Raw genomic sequence first — 14472 nt, 5'->3', positions numbered from 1 at the left:
GTTGGAAGGTTCTTAGATTTCCTTAGGTCCTTAGGTGTTAGCCTGCTGGTGGGCAGTGCCAAGGCAGAGGAGGGCTTCTCAAGACTAGTGCTGGCCCCCTACTGGGTAGAGCTGGGTCCCAGGGTCTCTGGCAGCAGGGCCCTAGTTTGACACCCAGAATTTGTGTCAGCCTGCAAGGGCTAGGGCCTAACCCCTTGTGGGTAAGGCCAGATTTAGGGCTAATGTAGGCCTTCTGGTGGGTGGTCTGGGTCTGATGACTAGCTTCAGAATCCTGGAGGTCTGGGGCTTTGCTGGGGCTTTGCTGGCCTGTTGGTAGGGAGGGCCAGTTCCTGGGCTGCTGGGTGCACAGGGTGTCCTTCAGCAGCAGGACAGTGGGGCAGTATCCCCACCCAGGGGATACTGGGTGAACTGGGACTTCCTGTGACTCGGGCAGACTCACAAGTGGGCGAGGGCAGGTCCCTGCACTGATCATCTAGGCAGAGAATTTCACAATGGTGATTACCAGCACCAGTGTTTCTTGGTAGGATGTGCTCTCATTAATGACTGCTGCCAGCATCGAAGTCCCTAGGCTGAGTTTCAGTTGCTTCCTGTGTCTCTGGGAGGCTCTCCAAGGTTAGCAAGTGGGTCTGACCTAGACTCCTTTCAAATGACTGCGTCTATCTTTGGTCTGTGAGATTGTGAGATTTTTTTTTTTTTTCTTTCTTTTTCTTTTTTTTTTTTTTTATTTCAACTACAGAGGGCAGGTCTTAGATTGTGAGATTTTATGTCCACCCTTTAGAACTGGATTCTCTATTTGCCACAGACCTCTGGCTCTCCCAAAAGTAGCCCTACTGGCCTTAAAGCCAAATGTCCTGCAGGGCTGAGAATCCAGAAATACACCCATGCACTTATGCTCACTTCATCTACAATAAAAGAAGCAAGAATATATGATGGAGAAAAGACAGTCTCCTTAAAGAGTGGTGCTGGGAAAACTAGACGGCTACATGTAAAAGAATGAAATTATAACATTCTCTAACACCACTTAAAAAAACAAACTCAAAATGGGTTAAAGACCTGAACATAAGATTGGATACTTTAAAACTCCTAGAGGAAAATACAGGCAGAATACTCTATGACATAAATTGCATCAATATATTTTTGGATCTGTCTCCTAGAGTAGTGGAAATAAAAACAAAAATATACAAATGGGACCTAACTGAACTTAAAAAGTTTTTACACAGCAAAGGAAACCAAAAACAAAACAAAAAACCATTTATGGAATGAGGGTAATATTTGCAAATCATGTGACTGACAGAATAATTTCTAAAATATGCAAATAGCTCATGCCGCTCAATTTAAAAAAACCAACCACCCAATCAAAAAATGGGCAGAAGATCTAAATAGACATTTCTCCGAAGAGATGCACAGATAGCCAATAGGCACATGAAAAAAATTCTCAATATTGCTAATTATTAGAGAAATGCAAATCAAAACTACAATGAGGTATCACCTCACTCCAGTCAGAGTGGCTATCACAAAGAAGTCTGCAAATGATAGATGATGGAGAGGGTGTGAAGAAAAAGAAACCCTCTTACAATGCTTTTGGTGGGAATGTAAATTGGTGCAGCCATTGTGGAAAGCAGTATGGAGATTCCTTAAAAAACTAAAAACAGGGGTACCATATCATCCAGTAGGACCATTTCTGGGGCTTATGTCCAGAGGAAACTTATTTAAAAATATACATGCACCCCAGTGTTCATAGCAGCACTATTTAGAATAGCCAAGACATGGAAGTATGCATGAAGAAGTGTGGATAAAGAAGATATGGTATATATACTCAATATTCCTCAGCCATAAAAAGAATGAAATAATGACATTTGTAGCAACATGGATGAACCCAGACATTATCATACTAAGTTAAGTAAACCAGACAAAGACAAATACCATGTGATATTGCTTTTATATGTGGAATTGAAAAAAAAAAGATACAGATGAACTTATTTACAAAACAGAAGCAGGATGACAGACATACAAAACAAACTTATGGTTTTCAGAGGGGAAAGCAGAGGAGGGATCCCAAAGGGGAGTTTGGAATTAAAATGTGTACATTATTATATGTAAAATAGATGACCAACAAGGACCTACTTTAAAGCCCAGGGAGTTATACTCAATATCATATAATAACCTATAATTGAAAGGAATCTTAAAAAGTATGTATGTATATTTATTTGTAAAACTGTAACTGAATGACTGTGCTTTACACCTGAAACTAACAACATTATAAATGAATATATATTTCAATAAAAGTTAAATGGATAGATACATTTGATTTTAGCCGTTAAAAACCTACAAACGTCCATGGGGCTCCTCTTCCTTGTACAGAATGACTGGCTGAGGAATCCAGTGTGGGTTCAGATCCCTGACTCACAGGGGAGCACCTCAGCAATGATAATCATCCTCTCATTAGCAGATTGCCCACCCAGTGTGTAGGAATCTTAACCATGTCTCCTGTCCCTCCTACCTGTCTTGTGGTTCCTTCTGTATATCTTTAGTTGTAGAAGGTCCTTTCTGCTAGTCTTCAGATCTTTCTCATCAGTAGTTGCTTGTAAATAGTCGTAATTTTGGTGTGCCTGTGGAAGAAAGTGATTCTGGGTCTACTTGGCTACACCGTCCATCCTATGAGATTGAAGGACGGTGTATGGCTTCTGTAGGCATTCCCCTTGCTAATTTCACTGTGGGCTCCAGGACTGGCAGCCCTAAGCAGCCCGAGGGCCACTGGGAAGAAGGCAAGAATGTGCAGGATTCAGGCAGGGATGTTGTACAAAGTGTGAGTGAAAAGTATGTTGTGCTCATATCCTCAAATTTGTTCTTTTCAAAAATCTTGAATTATGATATATGTGTACACACACACGCAGAATATTTTGCCAACCATGGACACCCTTCCTATTTGCCACATTGGCTTTAGAACACCTACCTGTAACTTTAGAGAACTAGAACTGTACAAATAAGTCCCCAAGTCCTCACCTCTTCTATCTGCAGAACTGTCTGCGTTCCAGAACCCAGCGCTCATCCCTGTGTGCGTGGTTTCAAGTGTGCCCCCGTCCTCTGTGGGCACTCTAACAGGAGTGTCCACAGTCAGAGCCCCTGGCACTGCAAAGAGTGACAAGGTGGACACACAGGTTCAGAGACACGTGCTTCTGGGTAGGAAGGGTTGCTTAGAACGGGGAGCCTTGGGGAGCTCCAGCACCTGAGGACATGAGGAAGAAGCAAAGAGGTCTTGAGGGTTGGTGCCGGGTGCAGCTAGCGCTGTGGAATAGCTACAGGTGGGTGGATTGCAAGGATGGATTATCCCAGAGAAGTGCTGGGAGGTTGTGGTATGTGACCCATGGCCATCAGGAAAACAGCAAAGATAGTGAAATACCTTAAACCAGTGAAGGGTCAGCAGTGTGCGTGTGCTGGTTGGTGTGGGTGGTCACAGGGTTGGGAAGGGGTACTGTGGGCTTCTGGGACTGAAATGTAGAGGGTAAGACTTGCAATGTGTGCAGTAATTAGACAGTCAGCTCAGTTCAGTTCATTCACTCAGTCATGTCCAACTCTTCGCGACCTCATGGCCTGCAGCACGCCAGGCCTCACTGTCTATCACCAACTCAGAGTTTACTCAAACTCATGCCCACTGAGTTGGTGATGCCATCCAACCATCTCATCCTCTGTTGTCCCCTTCTCCTCCTGCCTTCAATCTTTCCCAGTATCAGGGTCTTTTCAAATGAGTCAGCTCTTCACATCACTTGGACAAAGTATTGGAGTTTCAGCTTCAGCATCCATCCTTCCAAAGCATGTTCAGGACTGATTTCCTTTAGGATGGACTGGATGGATCTCCTTGTTGTCCAAGGAACTCTCAAGAGTCTTCTCCAATACCACAGTTCAAAAGCATCAATTCTTCAGCACTCAGCTTTCCTTATAGTCTAACTCTCATATCCATACATGACTACTGGAAAGACCATAGCCTTGACTAGATGCACCTTTGTTGGCAAAGTAATGTCTCTGCTTTTTAATAAGCTGTTTAGGTTGTTCATAACTTTTCTTCCAAGGAGCAAGTGTCTTTTAATTTCATGGCTGCAGTCACCATCTACAGTGATTTTGGAGCCCCCAAAATAAAGTCTGTCACTGTTTCCACTGTTTCCCCATCTATTTGACATGAAGTGATGGGACAAGATGCCATGATCTTAGTTTTCTGAATGTTGAGACAGCTACCCAATTATTCCATTTTATTGGCATTTTAAAGACACCAACACTGTGTCAGGCACTGGGGAGGGTACAGAGGTGACTAGTTCAGTGTTTCTTGCACCAGGAGGCTCACAGTGTCTGGGGACACAGGCTTGGGTCCCAGCCCGAGTCAGAGTCTGCTATGGGACAGAGATCCAGGCCAGTATAAAGGACCACAAATGTGTACAAGGTTCCAGCTGATGAGGTGAGAAGAGCTTCCTCCAGGAGGGGCATTGAGGTGGGAGAAGGCTTCCTTGGGTACAAGTTGGCTTTTTTTTTTTCCTTTTTTAAACTAATTAATTAATTAATTTTAATTGGAGGCTAATTACTTTACAATATTGTGTTTTTTGCCATACATTGACATAAATCAGCCATGGCCTTTAAGCGAGAGTCAGAGGAGCGCAGACAGGAGGGTTGAAAGGTACATGGAGGAGAGTGTGTGAGAAATAAGAATGGAAAGGAGCGGCTTTGGTGACAGAAATAGCCAATGGGCTCTTCTTGGAGTTGCCCACCCTTAGGGGCCCCTGTAGACTTCTTCCTGGTATTATGTGGGGTGTGAGTCAACTGCAGTCCTCAGCAGCCTGAGGAGACCAGGAGAGCCCATTGATGGGAACACATGGATCTTGCTACTGATTCACATCCCTGCTGGCACACGGGGTGGGGGTGGGGGGCAGCTATTTAAAATAGCTTTTTAAAAAGCTCAGCTATTAAAATAGCTCAGCAGCTATTTTATGTTTCCCTCTTCCCTCAAAGATTTCTGGACATCCTGGGTGTATCTGATGTGACCCCAGGCCTTTGCTGATCCAAAATGAGGATCCCTCTGCTTCTCCCTATCCCTTCCCACTGAACCCCAGTTTGCCTGTGAGCCACAACCTCAGCTGTGTACATAGTTAAAGTCTCTTCTCAGAAGGTCTTCAGATTAATGTTTTTCAGGAGATGCAACTAGCTGCTGGGATGTACCACCTCACGTCGTCCATGATTAGTTTCCAAATCTGCCTGTGGTCCCAGCTGGGGCTCCTGATGCAGAGGGAGAGAGGGAGGGTGGGCAGGACACAACCTTGATTGAGCACATGCTGTAATGGCAGGATCTCTGAGCCTCTTAGGCACCTCATCTCACTTCATCCAACCTGTAGGGTACATTCTCTCCTCATTTTTTAGGTGGGGAAACTGAGATTCTGTTTCCATGACAGCAACATTTGCACAGCTGGAAAGCAGCAGATCTGGCCAGTCTGTCTGGTCAGAAGTCCCTTCCATCAAGCCATCTTGCCTTTCTTCTCTGCTTACCTCCCAGTGTTGTAGAGAAGGAAGTAGAGCTGGCAGCAGGTTCCCACTCAGGTTCTGAGCCAAGACTGGTATTTGGGGGACTTGTCTACAGTAGGCATTGGTTCTTCTCCCAACTCTCTGCAGCCTTTCTCTGGTCCTCGGGTCACTTATCTGTAGAACGGAAGTGTTGTCTCATCTCCACGGTCCTTTCGGCAGTGACAGTTCATGATTTCTGCTCTGAACCCCTCACCCTCATCAAGGATGGTCAAGAGACCCTTGAAAAGAGGTCTCTTTTGGTCTTTATTTCAACCAAGTTTGGTAGGCATTTCATGACCAGTTTGTTCCAAGGTGCCAGGAAGCTTTATTCCCATGTCAAGGGTGGATTTTATTATTACTTGTTACTGGAGTAGGCCTTTGGACTGCCTGTTTTACTAGCCTGTTATGGTCCAGGAGATAGTTTCCTCTTGTTGCTTCTTCCCATATCCAGAGTTACATTGTTAAGATGGTTGATCTTATAAGACTATATATTTGATAATAGTTTCAGGTTGCCTAATCATCATTCATTTTCTCTGAGGCTCAGATACACATCTAGTAATACCAGGAACAATAATCTTGTAAATACATGTGTGCACAGTCACTTTAGTTGTGTCCAACTCATTGTGACCCCATGAACTGTAGCCCACCAGGCTTCTCTGTCCATGGGATTCTTCAGGCAACAATACTTGAGTGGGTTGCCATGCCCTCCTCCAGGGGATCTTCCTGACCCAGGGATCCAAGCCAAGTCTCTTACATCTCTTGCATTGGCAGTTGGATTCTTTACCTCTCGCGCAACCCGGGAAGCCCAATCTTGGAAATAGGCAGATACAAGTAATATAGCTAATAACGTTGGTGAAATCATAAATAATTATTTAAACTAAGAATTTCCATTAGGTTTGGTCCATTATCTCCAAAGGTTATCTGACCAGTCTGACCTGCACCAAACACTATGATTAAGGGAAATTATATGTTGGCATTGTATATAAAGATCACCAAAGATGTCTACATCTACCTGGTGAGTCATGGGTCTTTGTGTCCATTATAGGGCTAAGAAAGAATGTTATCTTCTAAGGAGCTACCTGATTGGTGTCAGAAGGAGAAAAATTGATCTTTCTGGCTAAGCAGGTATTTCTGCCATTGAGGGGTGGTTTGGTTAATACAAATACAGATGCACAGTGCACACTACACAGGAGAAAAGGGGCCAAAGAGAAAAAGCTTTATGTTTACATTTTTCTGGTGTTTCCTTAAAAATTGAATTTTTACTTTTATCAGCATCAATCAGTTTACTGTTGAGATTTCAAAGTGAACTCAGAAAGCAGTTACCAGTGAAACTATCTCCTTTGTTCCAAGAAAATTACTTATACAAATCTTGCTTTAATATACCAACTACATGTCCTTACAGGAGGGCCTTAGTCATTTTTCATTCCTTGAGAAATTCTCATTTCTTTTCCTTTGCTTGTGAAAAATCTCTTCAGCCTCCCATCAGTCAGCTCCCCTGACATCTGAGGTAAAAGAGGTCTGTTTCCTAGTGAGTTTGGTCTGAGAAGGGGCTACATTGGGAAAGCAGAACTGTTTCTATGTTACCTCTGAACTAAGTCTATAGACATTTGAAAGTCTAGCTGACATATCATAAGAAGCAGTGGATTTTCTGTCCACTGAGACACCCCCAGAAGGTCTTTGCCATGGTGAACTGATCATCATCCCAGTTTTAAGCTCTGCTTTATGGGCTTGCACATATGTCTCCCTCACTGTCTCAGCACCAATAAATCCACCCAGGCTGATGGAGTTTGTGGAGACAAGCTCCAAGCCTGAAGGTCAAAGTGCTGATGACAGTAAGAAATTGTAACTGCCAGATGGACTGCACATTCAGGCACTGTCTCTGCAGGTACACAGAAAGGCAGATGAGAATCACAGTATCTATTGCTGAGCATGAGAATGGAGAGAGAGGATTTAATTACAGGATGTGGGTTCATTTAACGGCACCAGATCTCAGCAAGCCTCTGTCCCCAGGAGGGAAGCATCCTTCCAGGTGGAACAGAGCTGGTGAGGCCTTAACAAGGCTCCTTTTCCAAGCATAGAGCTTGGGTGAACCTCTCCAGGCTTTCCATGGCTGACCAACTTCCTTCAGATTGGTACAGTCGTTCTGAATCTATTTTAATACCATCTGGTTTGTTTGAATTGGGACCAAGTCACCTAGGGTATCTGTTGTGGTCAGGTTCTCTGGAAAGCAGACTCCCGGGCAGGGATGTGTGTGCATTGGGAGTACTCTTGGGATGAACACCTATGGTGGTATGAAGACAGCAGGGTGGGAAGAGGGAGTTGAAGTGCCATGCAGATGTGACAGAGGTCAGCCAATCCCACGGGAGGCCCTGGAGCTGGAATGGTCCCTTCAAGTTGTTCTGTATAAAGGTAGGAGGCCCAGGCTTGTTCCCTGCCTCTATTACTGGATGTGGGTTATCTGTGGGAAGGGGTCATGACTTTGAATGAGGCTGTTCTCTTCAACTGAGAGCAAATCCTAGAGGAAAACTCATCTGAGCTGTCAGATGACAGCACTGCCGCCGCTGGGGTCACCGATGCCTCAGTCTAGTACGTACACCACCTCAGTCCACACTGTGACTTGTGACTATGAGCCTTGATCCCAGAGCCTGATTCTCAGTGACTGCTGAGCCCCATACAAGCCCAGCCATATCAGTGCAGTGGCGTGTGAAATGAGTCAGAAGTGGCTGCATGGGATTTCATTCATTTGAAACCTCATTATTAGTTGTTATTGCCTCAGGCATCCTCAGGAATGATAAATCTACCTGGTGGAGGGAACATATGACCATCACGACCATTCTGAGGTGGTCAGAATCTGGGTCATTACCCCACTAACTGTGCACCTCCTCTCCCACCATGGAGAGGGACTGCAGTTACAGACCTCTCCGTTTGTTCTGTGTGTTTCCATTTGTAGCTCCCTTTGCCTGGGATGCTCTCTGCCTAGCCTTCCCCCATGTCCAGCTGATAACCTCCTCATCTTTCAGGGTCAGTGTGAATGTCACGTTTGCTTGGAAATGCTCCCTCCCCCCGCCCCACCCCAGTCCAGCTCTTTCCAGTGCCTAGCAGCACTCCTTATGCCCTCTCTGGGTCCCTAGAGCACCTGTTATCCCTGCCTCAGGCAGCTCTGTACTTGTGGGTCTGTGGGTCTTTCTCCTTCTGAAGTCCTTAAAGCCAGGGACTGGATCTCACCCCATCTGTATCTCTGAGCACAGAGCGAGACAGATTCGGTGGATGAGCTGCCTGGATGAAGGAGGGAACTTGAAAACTTTGACCCAAGAATGAAAGAGAGCAGTCAGGCTGAAGAGAAGTTATGGTGGATTGAATTAGAAAGAGTTCGTGTCAAGAAGCCCAGCAGGGAAGCTTCTCATCCTTCTCGACTTGACTTGCAGGGTTTCACCTGAAACCCTCTGTGAATAAGCCCTCTCCCCAGTCCGCGGGTGCTGCTGCCTCGTGTCTCTACCCCCTGCCCAGTGTGTGGCTGAATATACCAGCGGTCAGTGCCCAGTCAAAATGTGTCAAATACATGAGAGAATCCAGAATTCAAGGATAAAGGCCAGGATCGGGATGTTGCAGTAGGAGGGAAGGGTTAATTTAAAAATAGTTTGAATGTAGAAATCATAGCCTCGGATGACAGGCTGTAGCATCTGGAGAACAAGGAGAGCTCGTGCCACAGGAGAAAGCAGTTTTGAAGGTGGAAGAGTCAAGTCAGTCAGGTTTGAACGTTGAGTTATAGTCAGCTCATGTGGTCCATACACTGAATGTGAATGCTTAAGTCAACAAAGCAGGACTCTGGGTAAGAGAAAATGTGAAAATTATATTGTATAGCAGAATAGAAGCATGGTAGTACATATGTCAGGTCAGAGCTCCTGTTCCATTCGTGATGCTTCACTTTAAATACTTTGAGTCATTTTTCAAGATTTTTCCATTCAGAAATGACAACTCTGGGTTTCCTGTCTAGACTTCTCTATCCTCTCAGTGGCTGTCAAATGGAAGCTTCCTTTTCTGTGTCCCATTCAGAAATGTTTGCTAAGTCACAAGAGAGACTCACTTGCCTCCCTGCAGTTGTTCTTGAGTCCCTCAGTCATGTCCAACTCTTTGTGACCCCGTGGACTACAGCACACCAGGCTTCCCTGTTCTTCACCATCTTCTGGAGTTTGCTCAGACTCACATCCATTGAGTCAGCGATGCCATTCTACCATCTCATCCTCTGTCATCCGCTTTTCCTCCTGCCCTCAATCTTCCCCAGCATCAGGGTCTTTTCCAATGAGTTAGCTCTTCACGTCAGGTGGCCAAAGTATTGGAGCTTCAGCTTAAGCATCAGTCCTTCCAATGAATAGTCAGGGTTGATTTCCTTTGGGAGTGATCCTGATCTCCTTGCTGTCCAAGGGACTCCCTGCAGAACAGTTGCTTTTTGATAAACTACAAAATTAGCTTCATGGTATTTCAGCTCCATAAAAACAAATTTCTCTTTATAAAACACCACTCCAAGCTTCATTATACACAACAGTTTAAAATTTACCAAAGATGTATTTAAGGATTGTAAAACCATTCAGAATAAACATACAAACAAATGTAATGACCATTCTTCTCTAACCAGGCATTATCCACTATCCTGCTTGACTTTCCTGAGGAACTCATTCGTCTAGGAGTTCTAGGTGGCTCTTTCCCTGAGTTCTGTCCATCTGTCTCAGCTTCTTTTCTAGGATTTTATGAAGTTTATCTCTGCCTCTTCTAAGACTTGAAAGGAACTACTTTTTTTCCTTTTCTTCCTATATAGGTTTCCACAAACAGCAGGGACAAAGCCTTGGGATAGGGGTCACTTGATGAACTGGCTGGAGACACAGAGAAAGTTGTTGAAGCTGGCTGAGCAGAAGCATTGACTTTGTAGAGGTCAAGAAAGCCATACAACTGTGCTGATTTTATATTTCTTGAAAAATTAGAGTTATCATAACATCTCCCTCACGAGGTTGTTTGAAGAATGGATAGGAAGAGGACAAAAAGTGGTCTTTTGCTTTTGTGTGGAGCCCTAGATTCATTTCCTACTAAGCGTGTTGGTGACTGATGTTGAAAGAATATTCTCTTCCATTAAGTGATATAAACTTATGGAACTTATAAACTCTTGAAGTACTTATAAAAACTTAACTATGTAGAAGCTGTAATTAGAAGATAGGGTGGGAAAAAATAATTCATTTACAATAGTGAGAAGCAGATAAAATATTCCCCAAATAAATGTTATCATGAAAGTAATATATTTCTAGATTAATTTAGGGAGACTTTACATCTTTCATATAGCTGTATCAGTAGCAAAGTATTTTCAAATCCATAGAAGTTCAAACGTATCAGACCTTTCCACTGCTCAACACTTTTATGGTATCCTCTTTGGTGTGGCTTAACATAGCATTCTAAGTGTGTTTTTGATGTATATCTATTTATATGATTAAAGTCACATTTTTCTGCATATAACCTGAATCTAAGTTCACATGAAAAAGAGGCATATTCTTAGAAAAATTATAATGAAAACATACTGGTCAAACCAAATATTATAATATTATAAAGCTATGAGAATTAAAACATGACTGTGTCACTAATATAGACTAAAAAGTAAGGCAAATACATGCTGGAATTTATTACATTATAAAAGTTGTATCAGGTAGGGAAAAGGTAAATTATTCATTAAATGATGTTCAGACAACTATTAAATACATCATTATATGAAAAGAAAAATTGCATCTCTAACTCACTTTTAACGACAAATTCCAGATAGACAAAAAAAGAAAACTTCATAAAGAATAAAATAATAAATGTAATATGTGAAAATATGAATGATTTGACTAATAATAGCAGAATGTGAAATAATCTTTTAAAAAACCACATACAAATTAGTAAGTTCCACTACATAGAAATAACAAAAACAAGCGTGCATGAGAAAGAATTTTCAAGCAAAATTAAAAGAAAAAGGGCAAATACAAAGCTGAGAAAAATGCTTGCCACCTGTGTAACTGATAAAGAGCTATCTTCCGTAATATATTTCTTTATACAATAATTACTTCTGCATATATAAAGGTGAGTGAAAGTCACTCAGTTGTGACTGACTCTTTGCAACCCCATGGACTGTACAGTTCATGGAATTCTTCAGGCCAGAATACTGGAGTGGGTAGCCTTTCCCTTCTCCAGGGGATCTTCCCAACCCAGGGATCAAACCCAGGTCTCCCACATTGCAGGCAGATTCTTTTTTTTTTTTTTTTATTAGTTGGAGGCTAATTACTTCACAACATTTCAGTGGGTTTTGTCATACATTGATATGAATCAGCCATAGATTTACACATATTCCCCATCCCGATCCCCCCTCCCACCTCCCTCTCCACCCGATTCCTCTGGGTCTTCCCAGTGCACCAGGCCCGAGCACTTGTCTCATGCATCCCACCTGGGCTGGTGATCTGTTTCACCATAGATAATATACATGCTGTTCTTTCGAAACATCCCACCCTCACCTTCTCCCACAGAGTTCAAAAGTCTCTTCTGTACTTCTGTGTCTCTTTTTCTGTTTTGCATATAGGGTTATCGTTACCATCTTTCTAAATTCCATATATATGTGTTAGTATGCTGTAATGTTCTTTATCTTTCTGGCTTACTTCACTCTGTATAATGGGCTCCAGTTTCATCCATCTCATTAGAACTGATTCAAATGAATTCTTTTTAACGGCTGAGTAATATTCCATGGTGTATATGTACCACGGCTTCCTTATCCATTCATCTGCTGATGGGCATCTAGGTTGCTTCCATGTCCTGGCTATTATAAACAGTGCTGCGATGAACATTGGGGTGCACGTGTCTCTTTCAGATCTGGTTTCCTCAGTGTGTATGCCCAGAAGTGGGATTGCTGGGTCATATGGCAGTTCTATTTCCAGTTTTTTAAGAAATCTCCACACTGTTTTCCATAGTGGCTGTACTAGTTTGCATTCCCACCAACAGTGTAAGAGGGTTCCCTTTTCTCCAGACCCTCTCCAGCATTTATTGCTTGTAGACTTTTGGATAGCAGCCATCCTGACTGGTGTGTAATGGTACCTCATTGTGGTTTTGATTTGCATTTCTCTAATAATGAGTGATGTTGAGCATCTTTTCATGTGTTTGTTAGCCATCTGTATGTCTTCTTTGGAGAAATGTCTGTTTAGTTCTTTGGCCCATTTTTTGATTGGGTCATTTATTTTTCTGGAATTGAGCTGCAGGAGTTGCTTGTATATTTTCGAGATTAATCCTTTGTCTGTTTCTTCATTTGCTATTATTTTCTCCCAATCTGAGGGCTGTCTTTTCACCTTACTTATAGTTTCCTTTGTAGTGCAAAAGCTTTTAAGTTTTATTAGGTCCCATTTGTTTATTTTTGCTTTTCTTTCCAATATTCTGGGAGGTGGGTCATAGAGGATCTTGCTGTGATTTATGTCGGAGAGTGTTTTTGCAGGCAGATTCTTTATTACCTGAGCCACAACAGAAGCCCAAGATTACTAGAGTGGGTAACCTATTCCTTCTCCAGCGGATCTTCCTGATCCAGCTATCGAACTGGGGTCTCCTGCATTGCAGGTGAATTCTTTACCAACGGAGCTATCAGGGAAGCCCATATATAAAAAGCGTCCTGCAAGTAAACATGAAATGGAAAAGTGATATGAGCAGTTATCAAAAAGGAAATAAAAATGGTTCAAACATGAAAAGATGCTCAACTTCAGTGTATAATAATAGAAGTATAATTAAATGTATAATGAGGTATCATTTTTGGTAGCCTATTGGATTGACAAAGATTGTCAAACTAGAAAAACAAGAGGCTTTATCAATGACGAAGTTTTGTGAGCAAGAGGGATTCTATGTCTCTGCGATTTAACCTGTAGTCTGTTTGGATTTTGAACTTCTTGAAGAAATGTAGTTGTCTGTGAAGTAAACTGGTATTTAAAAATAGAGTTTCCAAGAATACTACATGAATTGCTGTAGGCAAAAATCATCAGTAGATGCTAAAAGTAGTGAAAAGTTATGATTGAGATACAGAGTTTTTATTTAGTCTCATACTATCTCCCTACAAGCTACTTAGTAAGAACAAAGTGAGAAGTACGGTACTTAATCCAGGCAGCCACCATCCTGTAAGGAAGCCCAACTGGCCACATGTATGGGATCTGAGGCTCCCAGTGGCAGATGTATGTGATGTATGTGAGTAAAGGAGCCTTCAGAAGATTCCAGCCTTTGGACTTCAAGTTTTCCAGCTACCACCAACAACATCATGGAGCAGAGGCAAGCCATTCTTGATGTACTCTGTCTAAATTCCTAAACCCCAGAATCCATGAGCATAATAAATAATAATGGTGGTGAGTTTGGGGATGATTTGCACAATAAAGGACAGAGATGGTATGGACCTACAGAAGTAGAAGAGATTAGGAAGAGGTGGCAAGGCTACACAGAAGAGCTGTAAAAAAAAAATCTTAATGAGCCAGATTACCACAATAATGTGGTCACTCACCTGGAGCCAGACATCCTGGACTGTGAAGTCAAGTGGGCCATATGGAAGCATTACTATGAACAAAGTTAATGAAGGTGATGGAATTCCAGCTGAGCTATTTAAAATCTTAAAAGATAATGCTGTTAAAGTGCTGTGCTCAATATGCTAGCAAATTCAGAAAACTCATCAGTGGCCAGTGACTGGAAAGGGTCAGTTTTCATTCCATTCCCAAAGAAAGACATTGCCAAAGAATGTTCAAACTGCCATACAATTGCATTCATTTCACATAGTAGCAAGATTATGCTCAAAATCCTTCAAGCTAGGCTTGCACAGTACATGAACTGAGAACTTCCAGATGTACAAGCTCAATTTAGAAAAGTCAGAGGAACCAGAGATCAAATTGCCAAAATCCACTGGAT

This window comes from Cervus canadensis, chromosome 6 (assembly GCF_019320065.1).
Source record: "Cervus canadensis isolate Bull #8, Minnesota chromosome 6, ASM1932006v1, whole genome shotgun sequence".
Taxonomy (NCBI): domain Eukaryota; kingdom Metazoa; phylum Chordata; class Mammalia; order Artiodactyla; family Cervidae; genus Cervus; species Cervus canadensis.
This window is presented reverse-complemented; position numbering follows the sequence as displayed.